At 33.5% G+C, this 10,149-nt stretch overlaps 2 long non-coding RNA genes across 2 annotated transcripts; both read right to left on the bottom strand.

The window, feature by feature from the left end:
• Positions 1–1,635: 1,635 nt before the first annotated feature.
• Positions 1,636–4,594, bottom strand: LOC133820739 (uncharacterized). The gene is made up of 4 exons (XR_009887191.1): positions 4,459–4,594; positions 4,212–4,385; positions 3,871–4,099; positions 1,636–3,550 (listed from the first exon to the last, which is right to left on the bottom strand). It is a non-coding gene; the product is annotated as an uncharacterized LOC133820739 (long non-coding RNA).
• A 737-nt stretch (positions 4,595–5,331) lies between these two features.
• LOC133820632 (uncharacterized) lies at positions 5,332–6,824 on the bottom strand. Its single transcript, XR_009887087.1, has 3 exons — positions 6,397–6,824; positions 5,516–5,587; positions 5,332–5,430 (listed from the first exon to the last, which is right to left on the bottom strand). It is a non-coding gene; the product is annotated as an uncharacterized LOC133820632 (long non-coding RNA).
• Between the last annotated feature and the right edge of the window lie 3,325 nt (positions 6,825–10,149).

Here is a 10,149-nt window from a genome sequence, read left to right as displayed (position 1 = left end):
GTATAAATAATATGTTTTCCAAAGTCTATGGTTTAGCTCATTTCATTTTGTCAAACTTTCTAATTATGTTCATTGTGTTTCTCTCACACATAGATTATGATGAGAAGGCTGAAGATGTTGTTGATTATGAAGACTTTGATGAGCAATATGAAGGACCAGAGGTTCAAGCGGCCACTGAGGAGGACTATCTTTTGCCCAAAAAGGCATACATTTCTAATTCATTGGCTACTTTGAAGCCTACTGCATCTGTATTTGACGATGAAAATTATGATGAAGAAATTGAAGAGGAACAAGAGGTGGTTGATAAGGATTCAAAGGTTCAGAACACTCTTTTGGGTAGGCTTGGTTAAGACTTTTATTTTGGCAACTTTTCTGTTAACTGTTCAATATTTTATAGAAGTGTATCATTTCTTTATTTGGTTGCTATCATGCATGTATAATTTTGTTTTTTTTTTTAATGTTTGTTTTCATACACATTCCAGCTTAAACTGTTTTCAAATGACTGTACTTTTTAGGCCTTCTTGCTTGGTAACATAATTATTTTTTTGCACCATGAAAGTCTGGAACAGACATGATTTTGGTTTTAAAAAAATAGAAACATGCCTGGATACTATAAATTGCAGCTTATAAGAAAGGCAAAAACTATGTTTGGGAGCCTTCCAAAAATAAGAAAAATAAAACTCCATTGCTATGGATAGAAGATATTGTTTTCAACTTCCCGAAAGATAGAGAGAAACAGTAATAAATGTTATATCAAACACATTTAGGAATATGCTATAAATGTAAAGTATTTGTATTTGTGGGTATATGTTTTCAACACAAAGTCCATATATGCATGTATCCAGCAATATGTATTTGAGGAATGAACATGCCTACCTAGGATACAAACACAACATTTATTGATCAACGAAATAGTTGTAGAATGAGGGAGATCATACATTGCTTTTACGATGGTATACATTTCTATATTGGAGCAACAAGCAAAGTATGTGGATGCTTTGGAAATTCTCACTGGGAATTTAGGATCTCTATTAATGATTGAAGTTGATAAACTACGTATACAGGTACTTTAGAAGATTTATTTGCACTGTTTGATGTTTTTGGCTTGTCACCTACTCATGAACTCGTGAATATTGGTTATTACATTACATCTTATGAAGCATATTACATTAAATCTTTCATGTTTACAGAGGTTTAAGAAAATGGATCATTAATATAGGGTAATAATATTGATCCTCTAATCTTTTATAGGTGTATACAAAAGGGATACTAATCTTTTGAAGTTTATTAGATATACATCAAATAACTAACAGAAAATCAGAAAACATTCCAGCCATATTTATTAATCAACCATCAATCATTATCAATTCAAAATATTCAAACAACACAAGTTTTCTTCCTTATCTCGCCGCAGCACACAAATTTCTCAGAACCTACTTCACTAATACACACAAGTTCTCAACCTTCCGTTATCACCGCAGCACACAATAATAATAATCTCAGAACCTACTTCACTATGGATGAATATTTAAGATATTCAAACTCCTCTAACATTTGCAAAGTATTTTAACAAAAATAACAGATAACATACCTCTTGCAAACTGCTGCAAATAAAGTTCCCTCTAATTTGAAATCCAATGAAGCCACTAAAATGAAAGAAAAATTGCATACCAATTAATAAACTATCAACATCATTCAACCTTTAATTAGGAGTCATCATTAAAAAAAATTACAACTCTTACAACCAAGAAACTATCCAAACCCACTATAGAGTCCTTGGAAACTAGAGCTCACAAAATAAAAAGAACAACAAAAATCTTAAATACAACGACAAGAGGCAGCAAAAGCAGCAGAAAAACTAATAGCAAAGGCCAACAATAATGCAACAGTTTGAAATAAAACCAACAATAAAAAGAAAAGCAGACACAACACACATAGAAAGAACAAAAAACCAAAAACAGTTTGTATTCCAATTTAAAAGGATGAAAAAAATCAGATTTATTATCAATACAAATAAGGGAAATGATAAATCCATGAATGTTTGTTCTATCTTGAGCATTTTCTCTACAATAATGAATACCTTGAAAGTGAAAAAAAAGCCAAATGAACCAAACCTAACTGAGATGAAAATATGAGATCCCTTTATAAATGCCTCAGTTCCCCAAAAGGTAACAAAAATAAAAACAGGGTCAAGAAAACACACAAGGACCCACATTCCCCAAAAGCTATTACAGCCAATGAAGAAGAGTGATATTGGTTCATTATCAATGGTTCAGTGGAAATAGATATTAAAAATGATAGGTTCATATACAGTTGCTTTACCACCATGGACTATCTTGACTCTTGAGACCAATTTTATTCCCATATAAGCCTTTCAATGAATACTAATAATAGCCAAGTAGAAAAGAAAATGCAGAGAACACCTCTTTGATTAAACAGACCAACAATCAAATTCAACAAGAGTGGGATGGAGTGAAGAAAAGAGAAGCCCTTAGATGGTTTAGCAGCAAAAACTCATATCAAAACAAATGTAGATTGCTTTATTTATTATCACCTATTAGAACAGTTCATGTATATGCATATCTAAGAAAATACATTATATATTATCTTAATCATTAAAGAAAATCAGTAGAACAAGAAACCTTATGACTACAATTAAAACGTAACTGAACATGTTATATATGCAGCAATTATATACAATCACTATTGTAAACATCAATCATAACTCAGACAACTACAGCTGAAGTCCTCAACCTTAAAAGGAATAATCTCAAGACATTGCATCAACTTATGAAAAAGAAAATGCTAACATTACTTGTACACGTATATTCCATAAAAAAAATTAAAAAAAAGGCACATGGGACAAGAATAAACCACCACCCCACAAGAGAACCCTATTGGCATCCTCCAACTAATTACTACGAACCAATTCCTCTGCCACAACTAAGTAAGCATAAATCATACTAAAGCCCCACCAATATTAGTTTTCAAATTCTCTTATAACATAAAATATAGTTTTCAATACATTTAAGTTATTTACCATATCAAGCTATGCAAATAATAAGATTTTTGAACAATTTTAAATCTAACACGCGTCTTTAAATAAAACTCACTTGCTAGAATGCTGCTAAGACTCTTCTCAACTGCTTTTCCAAGAATATCATTGTTTGCATAATCCATTTCCACTCTTTTCATCTCCCAAAATCTATTTTAAAAATAATAAGAAAAAAGAAATCATTCCTTTTAAATCGAAGTCAATAATATTAAGTGAACTGATCTAAAAGCATGTTGCTTCATGCATTTTAATTTCTCATTAAGACCTGGCTAAAAGCAATCAATACAAAATATTATATAACCACTATGTCAAAAAGCAATCAGTTGAATATTTATATTAGATGAAATTAACGCATAAATGATCAACTCTTAATATACCTTAATGTAGCAACAAGGAAGGGGTGGCCCTACACGGCCCACTGCTGTGTCATCTGCCTCAGAAAAAGCAGCTCCAGCAAAAGTTTCTGTCAAGCCATATCCTTGGTCAATAGGAGCCCTATTTAAGCATAATCAACCAAAAAGAAAAGTATGCAATAATAAGCAATAGATACACATGAAATGAAAAATAACACGACCCATTGCAAGAATTTCACAGTGCATAGTTAGTCTAGCATGGAACTAAATATGGAAGTATTAGCATCTAAATGAATTTGGACGAGTGATTGCGTGCATATAAGTATGACATATAACTTCGCATGTGGACACACTAATCTAGTAGAGTTTGCAATCCAATAATTTAACCTTTTAATCGTATTAAATAACAAGGTTAAACCTCAAATTCAATTATTGTAAATCTCAAGAATATGAAATAATTACCCCATGCAGATATTGATGAAGTGTTGTGAATCCACAGATAAAGGAGCTCCACCACAGAGCATAAATCTAATATCTCCTCCAAGTACAGAGCGTATTTTCTTAAAGATGATTAAATCCCACAGCATTTTTTCCAGTCCCTAAGCCCCAAACCAGCTTCCTTCTACAGCTGCCAGTCGACGTGTATATGCAAATGTAAAAAGAGTCTTCGCTAGACCCCCAGTATCCTCAACTTGATATTTATGGACATAATTAATTAATAAATAAAAACATATTCCAATGAGTACATGCACCCGAAATCACCACAAATCTAGGGGGGAAAGAATTATACAACCAATAAGCACCTTTTTCAGTACTCCATCTCGAACACGATCCAATATAGCAGGAACTGCTGCCATGAGAGTTGGCTTTAATTCAGAAGCATTTCCCTTGGTTCCCTTCTTAATTTTGTTTGATATGTCTGTTAAAATCAATGGGGAACCATAACCAATTCTACATCCCGTAGCCACCATGACAGACTGGAAAGTCACGAGTGTGTTACAACAAATTTTAGTGTCTAACATGCACAAGTAAAAGAACATATGTGGGTACCTTAGCTGCCAATTCAAAAACGTGAGCCAGGGGCAAGTACGCCAAGTAGACATCTTTGCTATTTAGTTCTGGAATGACTGTTATAGCTGCTGCAGCAGTGGCTACAATGTTTCCATGTGTTATCATAACACCCTAGACAGTCACACCAAAAAATGTCATCATGCAATCTTGGACATTACAAATTAATTGCTCAAGTTTCAATACTTTCAGAAGATGATTGAACAAGTATAAATTCTTGTAAAGAAGAACTCCAAATTACATTTTTACTTGAACTAAAATGTACAGTAATTATTCACTTCCAACCAAGTTTCTCAAAAGAAGCCTTCTTCAATGAATAAAGACAAACATATGGAATCATTACATATTGAAAATTTATTTATCACTATTAATAGGAAAACCAATTTTGACCATTTTATTTAAATCTAACAGTCATAATAAATCACTTTATCGATAAAGCATCAATGTCAAATAATTAACAAATACCATTTTTCATACAAAAAATTGACCCCTGCCAATAGGGAAAACACCCCTACCGAACTAGCTCCCTATATATTTAGATAGATATTTATTCACACACATAGACAAATTAATATTAATATGCATGTTGCACAGGACCTTCTGATTCAAAGAAAAAAGCCAACTAAATTTTTGGTTTGGCAACTACCTGGTCAGTCCAGCAAATTTTGTGCGAAACTCATTGAAGTCTTTTGATTGGCCCTCTGCATTAAGGTAAACATGTAGATCCTTTTCTGCACATTGATGAAGTCTTTCCAACCCAGACTCTGCCTTACTTGCTCAAAAAGCCAAAGTTAAAACTTAAAAGAGGGTAAAACAAAGATAAGTTTAGAATCAAGCTCAATAATACTACTAACCTTGCAAGTACTCAAAGAACTGTCTCTTGGCATGTTCATGCTCTGGTAAATAATATCCATAAGTATATGTCCATTTCAAAACACGCCTGCACTCAACGATCTGAAAAAAAAATAGTAAGGAAAACATTATTTCATTTCTTCGAGTGAAGAAACTGTACCTTGAAATAAAATTTAAATTATCTTACCTGAAGCCAGGCCTCTGTTATGAACTTTAGCAGTGACTCAGGTTGGCACTGTATGTCACTCAGCTTCTCAAGCTAAAAATTGAATAAATTTTAAAACTTAGATAAGTAACAATAGGAACAGTCTGAGCCAAGTAAATGTAGAACAGGAAAACAAAAAAAAAATCTGCCTCCCTCCAATCACAGGAATAACACACGGTTTATATATTGAAGATAAATATTGCTTGAGCAAAACAAAAGTAGAAATATCTTATAAATTAGGATAGTTACAACTGAAGAGAACTTATTTGTTGGCAGCAAAGTATTTCTTTTTTTAAGTGACAAGTAGGCATGAACAGTTAACATACAAAAAGCTAATGTTATAAACAAAATAGGAAAGAGTCAAAATACTGTTCTCTTGGGATATACTTTGCTCAAAAAATAATAAGGCATACTTCTGCAGTGCTATTTCCTTTTCTATTAAAAAAACGAACTAAAGATCTAATTCAAGATTGGTGAACCAAAAGAACAACCACTTGAGGGGCATGTCCCACATTTTTATACATTAATAAGAATATGTGCCTTTGCTAATTAGCAATTGATTGAGTTAAAACTTCATGAATCCTAAAGAAAGTCGTGCATGGTCAAAACTATCAGCCTCTCAAAAATATACAATAAACATGAGAGAGAGGGGGGTTAAAAAAACCAATAATAATAATATCCACCTATTAATTTAAGTACTCTACAATTTGATCATGAAACTAACAATATATCACTTACATCATAAATATGTATATATATCACATGAAGAAATCTACAATTTGATAGCACATATCACACTAGATCATCACTAAACTAATAATTGGTTCAGAAAAGAGAAAAAAAAAAGTAATAATAATGCTTACATGCACGCTCTGCATTTGCTGTAAGTCTGCAAGTGCTTTTTGCCTAGACTGCAATTAGAATGAAAAATAAGAAATCAAACTCCACCATTACGTATATAATAAAAGAGCAAGAATCCACAGTTCCTTGACAATCTAGTAAGGGTCAAAACAACAAATAATATCAAACATCACATTCTATTTGTTAAAACCTCACTACAAAGACGAATCAAAGTCCAACTAGCTGATAGAAATTAATTGACTTGTTATAAGAAACGGCTGGTATAAAATACTAAAAAAGGAAATAGCCACAATATATATACCATTACCAAGTGTTGTATTTTGTTGACCCACTCTGTCTGTAAATGATGTTAGTGGAGTCTGAACTGTATATTAAATAATATCCAGAAACCTATAGTAATTCTGTGACATTTTCATGTCTTGAAATACAAAACTCATGAATTCCTAGATTTCACAACTCACTTTTTGGACCTTGAGTTTGAAAAGAGTCGTCAAGCCAAATGTATGTACCAATTATTGTCACAATTCAAAACTTATGAATTCATAAATGGGTTGATGATGTCTAAATACTAGATTCTTATGAAATTCTAGATTACTATGTGGATATGGGTTTATTTGCTATTTTAATTCACTTTAAATTTTATTTATAAAATTCAAACTTTGTTTAATTTTGATTTCATTCAGTAAGAACTGCATATTTGACCAGGCCTAATTATATGGACAGGCTATTGGAATTAGTGATAAGAATACATCACTCTCTTATCTTCTTACTCTTCTATTTCTATTTCTAACGCATTCTTCATTGGCCTTCCTTCACTCCTTTTATCTTTTCCCTATATTCCAATCACTAAACTGATCCTACAATTTATTTTTTAAATTGGTAAATTATTAGCTGAAGTAAAAAATTATTATTTTCTACAAAGTAATAAAAGTAAAACAATCCTGCATGAAACATTAGATATAAAGAAGCACCTAAGTAAACACGCAGAACATACATTCAACAAAACATTACAAAGGTAATTGCAGCTATTACTACAAAGGGATATATCTATTAAATGAACGGGGAATAAAGCACTTCTGTCAAAAGATAATCAGGTCAAAGTAGAAAGTGGGCTTGAATTTTTTATATTTTCTTTTGGTGGGATTGGATTAGATAATATTTATCATTTGATTTTGTTGTGAAATTGGAGAGTGATTTTGTTGTAAAATTAGAGAGACTATTAAAAAAAATTATTAATCCTCCTAACATGGGATAGCTTAATCTAATTGCAAAACTTGAGAGATAATTTTATCCTATCCAATCCCTCATTTTTATGTATTGCAGGGTAAGAAAAAAAAAAGTTAACAACTTTGCATCCAACTTATTTTCTCCTAATTCTATGTTTATCTCTTATATTTTTTAATCCAATCCCACTTTCCAAAGGTAAACTAAGGGTACTATTTTAAGATACATTGTTTGACTCTTTTTTTCCCTTAGAATCAACATTGTCCATGCAGGAAAAAAAAAAGGAATGCTTTGCATATTGAGTGATCAATTTCTGCTATAAATCATAACAGAAGAATCATCAAAGTCAAAAGGAAAAAAGACTAAATTGAAACGTCAGCAACTGAAAGAATATTAGCACATTTGGCGAACTGGTACATATTGGTTGGTTAGTTGCCCATCTTTCGTAATAATGAGTATACCTCTCTAGCGAGTTCTTGGCCATCTCTCTTCTTTTCTCAACTTCAATAAAACATCCCTTTGAGTTCCCCATTTCTGAATCCTCGTATAGTGAAAGAGTAGATCCTTTCTGAATATAGCAGTTATGAGTAAATAGTCATATTGTCCACAACATACAATTCACAATGAAGTATAGCATAAAGTGCGTCTAGGCACAAAAATTGTTATCCAGTGTGGTTCGACTATTATTTTGTCAAAAACTAAAGCCTCTCTTAAGCTTCAATTGAGAAATCTAGATAGAGTTTCATCGCAAAGTATTAACATAAAGTACCTATTGACAAACAAATGATTTCCCAGTCCCATTATAGTTGATTAGTAATGTTATCCGAAACTAAAATTTATTTGCAGCTTTATAAGGAAATAGATCGAATTTCACCGCAAAGTCTTTTTACATAGCAACGAAAATTTCAACGAAAATGTTTCTCTTGAACATTGAACATAACAATATCTTATAATCTTCATAGTTGTTTCTCTTGACTTAAAATATTGGAAAATTGCATATCAATCTAGTTTCTATCAAAGATGGGTTTTTTTTATCAAATCAACTACAGCTATGAAAAAGAAAAGGATAGGAGCAAAAGTAAGCAAATCAACTACAACATTCAGCCAACAATTTGTATTATCAGAGATGAGAGAAACGAACCTGAGATAGTGGGCATGAGGCAGAGATAGATCTCTGGAAGGCGTGACTTCGTGAGGCATGACTTCTTGAGGCAGAGAAAGAACTCGTGAGGCAGAGAAGCTCCACTCTGGAGCGTGACTTCGTGAGGCGGAGAAAGAGCTCCACTCTAGAGCGTGTCTTCGTGAGACAGAGATGAGTTGAGAAGACTTTGTGAGGCGGAGAGACGAGACGAGAGTGAGAGATGGAGGCTGAGAGAAATCTTTCGGGTAACTTAGATTTAGGGAATTTGGTAGATGAGACTAAAAAAAAAATTTCATTTTGGCGCCTGAGGTTTATTCATATGGCGCCAAAATATGTTCCGTGTGTTTTTAATCCCACCAATAATAGCACTTATAAATATATGCTATTCTTTAATTTAATATATACTAAAAATTGTTGTAGTGGTACCAGCGACAAGAGTTGGCTATACAGGAGGTGAGTGTTGGCGTACAGGTGCCTGCTCGTAGCCTCCGTGAGCCTCCTGCTGAGAACTACCCCTGCTTGTACATATCTCCTCAGATGTCCTTGTCTAATAAGGAACTCGATCTCATCCTTGAGCTGGTTACACTCATCAGTATCATGACCATAGTCATTGTGAAAACAACAAAACTTGGTCATATCCCTTTTGGATATATCTTTCTTGATCGAGGCCGGTCACCTAAGGGAACGGTGGTATGACTGGCCTGATACACTTTAGCTCGGCTACCAACCAGGGAAGTGTAATTGGTGAACCTCGGTTCATATCTATTTTGTTTGGGGCTCTTGAATTCAGATGTGGCTGGTTCGGTGTTCGCCCTTTTCCCCCCATTCTTACTGTTACCTTTTCCATTTTCGTTGGGTTTACCAGACCCATTGGAGAATTTGGTCGAGTCTTCTTTCTTACCCTGGTCATCCTTTGGGGACTTTCCTTCATTGGCTATGGCCTCCTCAAGTTTTATATATTTGTCTGCTCAATCTAGAAATTCTTGATTGCTCTTGACTCCATTCTTTCGCAGACTACTCTTGAGAGGAGAATGGCATCGCACTCTAGCTATGATTGCCATCATTTTTCCCTCATCTCCAACAGTTTTGGCACGAGCAGCTGCTCGGATAAACTGCTGGATATACTCCTCTGTTGGATGTATTCGACCACCATAAAACTTCCCGTAAAACTCATTCATGAACATCTCACAGGAAACTATATTGGCTTGAGGGAATTTGAAATACCATTCCTGAGCTGATTCTGACAAAGTGGCAGGAAAAATCCTGCACCGAGCATCTTCGGACACCTTTTAGATGTCCATTTTTATCTCAAACTTGTTCACGTGAGATACTGGATCTTCTCCTCCTGTGAATTTGGGTAGAACTAGAATTTTGAATTTGCTCGGGATCT

This window comes from Humulus lupulus, chromosome 1 (genome assembly GCF_963169125.1).
Source record: "Humulus lupulus chromosome 1, drHumLupu1.1, whole genome shotgun sequence".
Lineage (NCBI taxonomy): Eukaryota > Viridiplantae > Streptophyta > Magnoliopsida > Rosales > Cannabaceae > Humulus > Humulus lupulus.
Note: the sequence above shows the minus strand (reverse complement) of the source record. Positions and strands in the feature narration are given on the sequence as shown.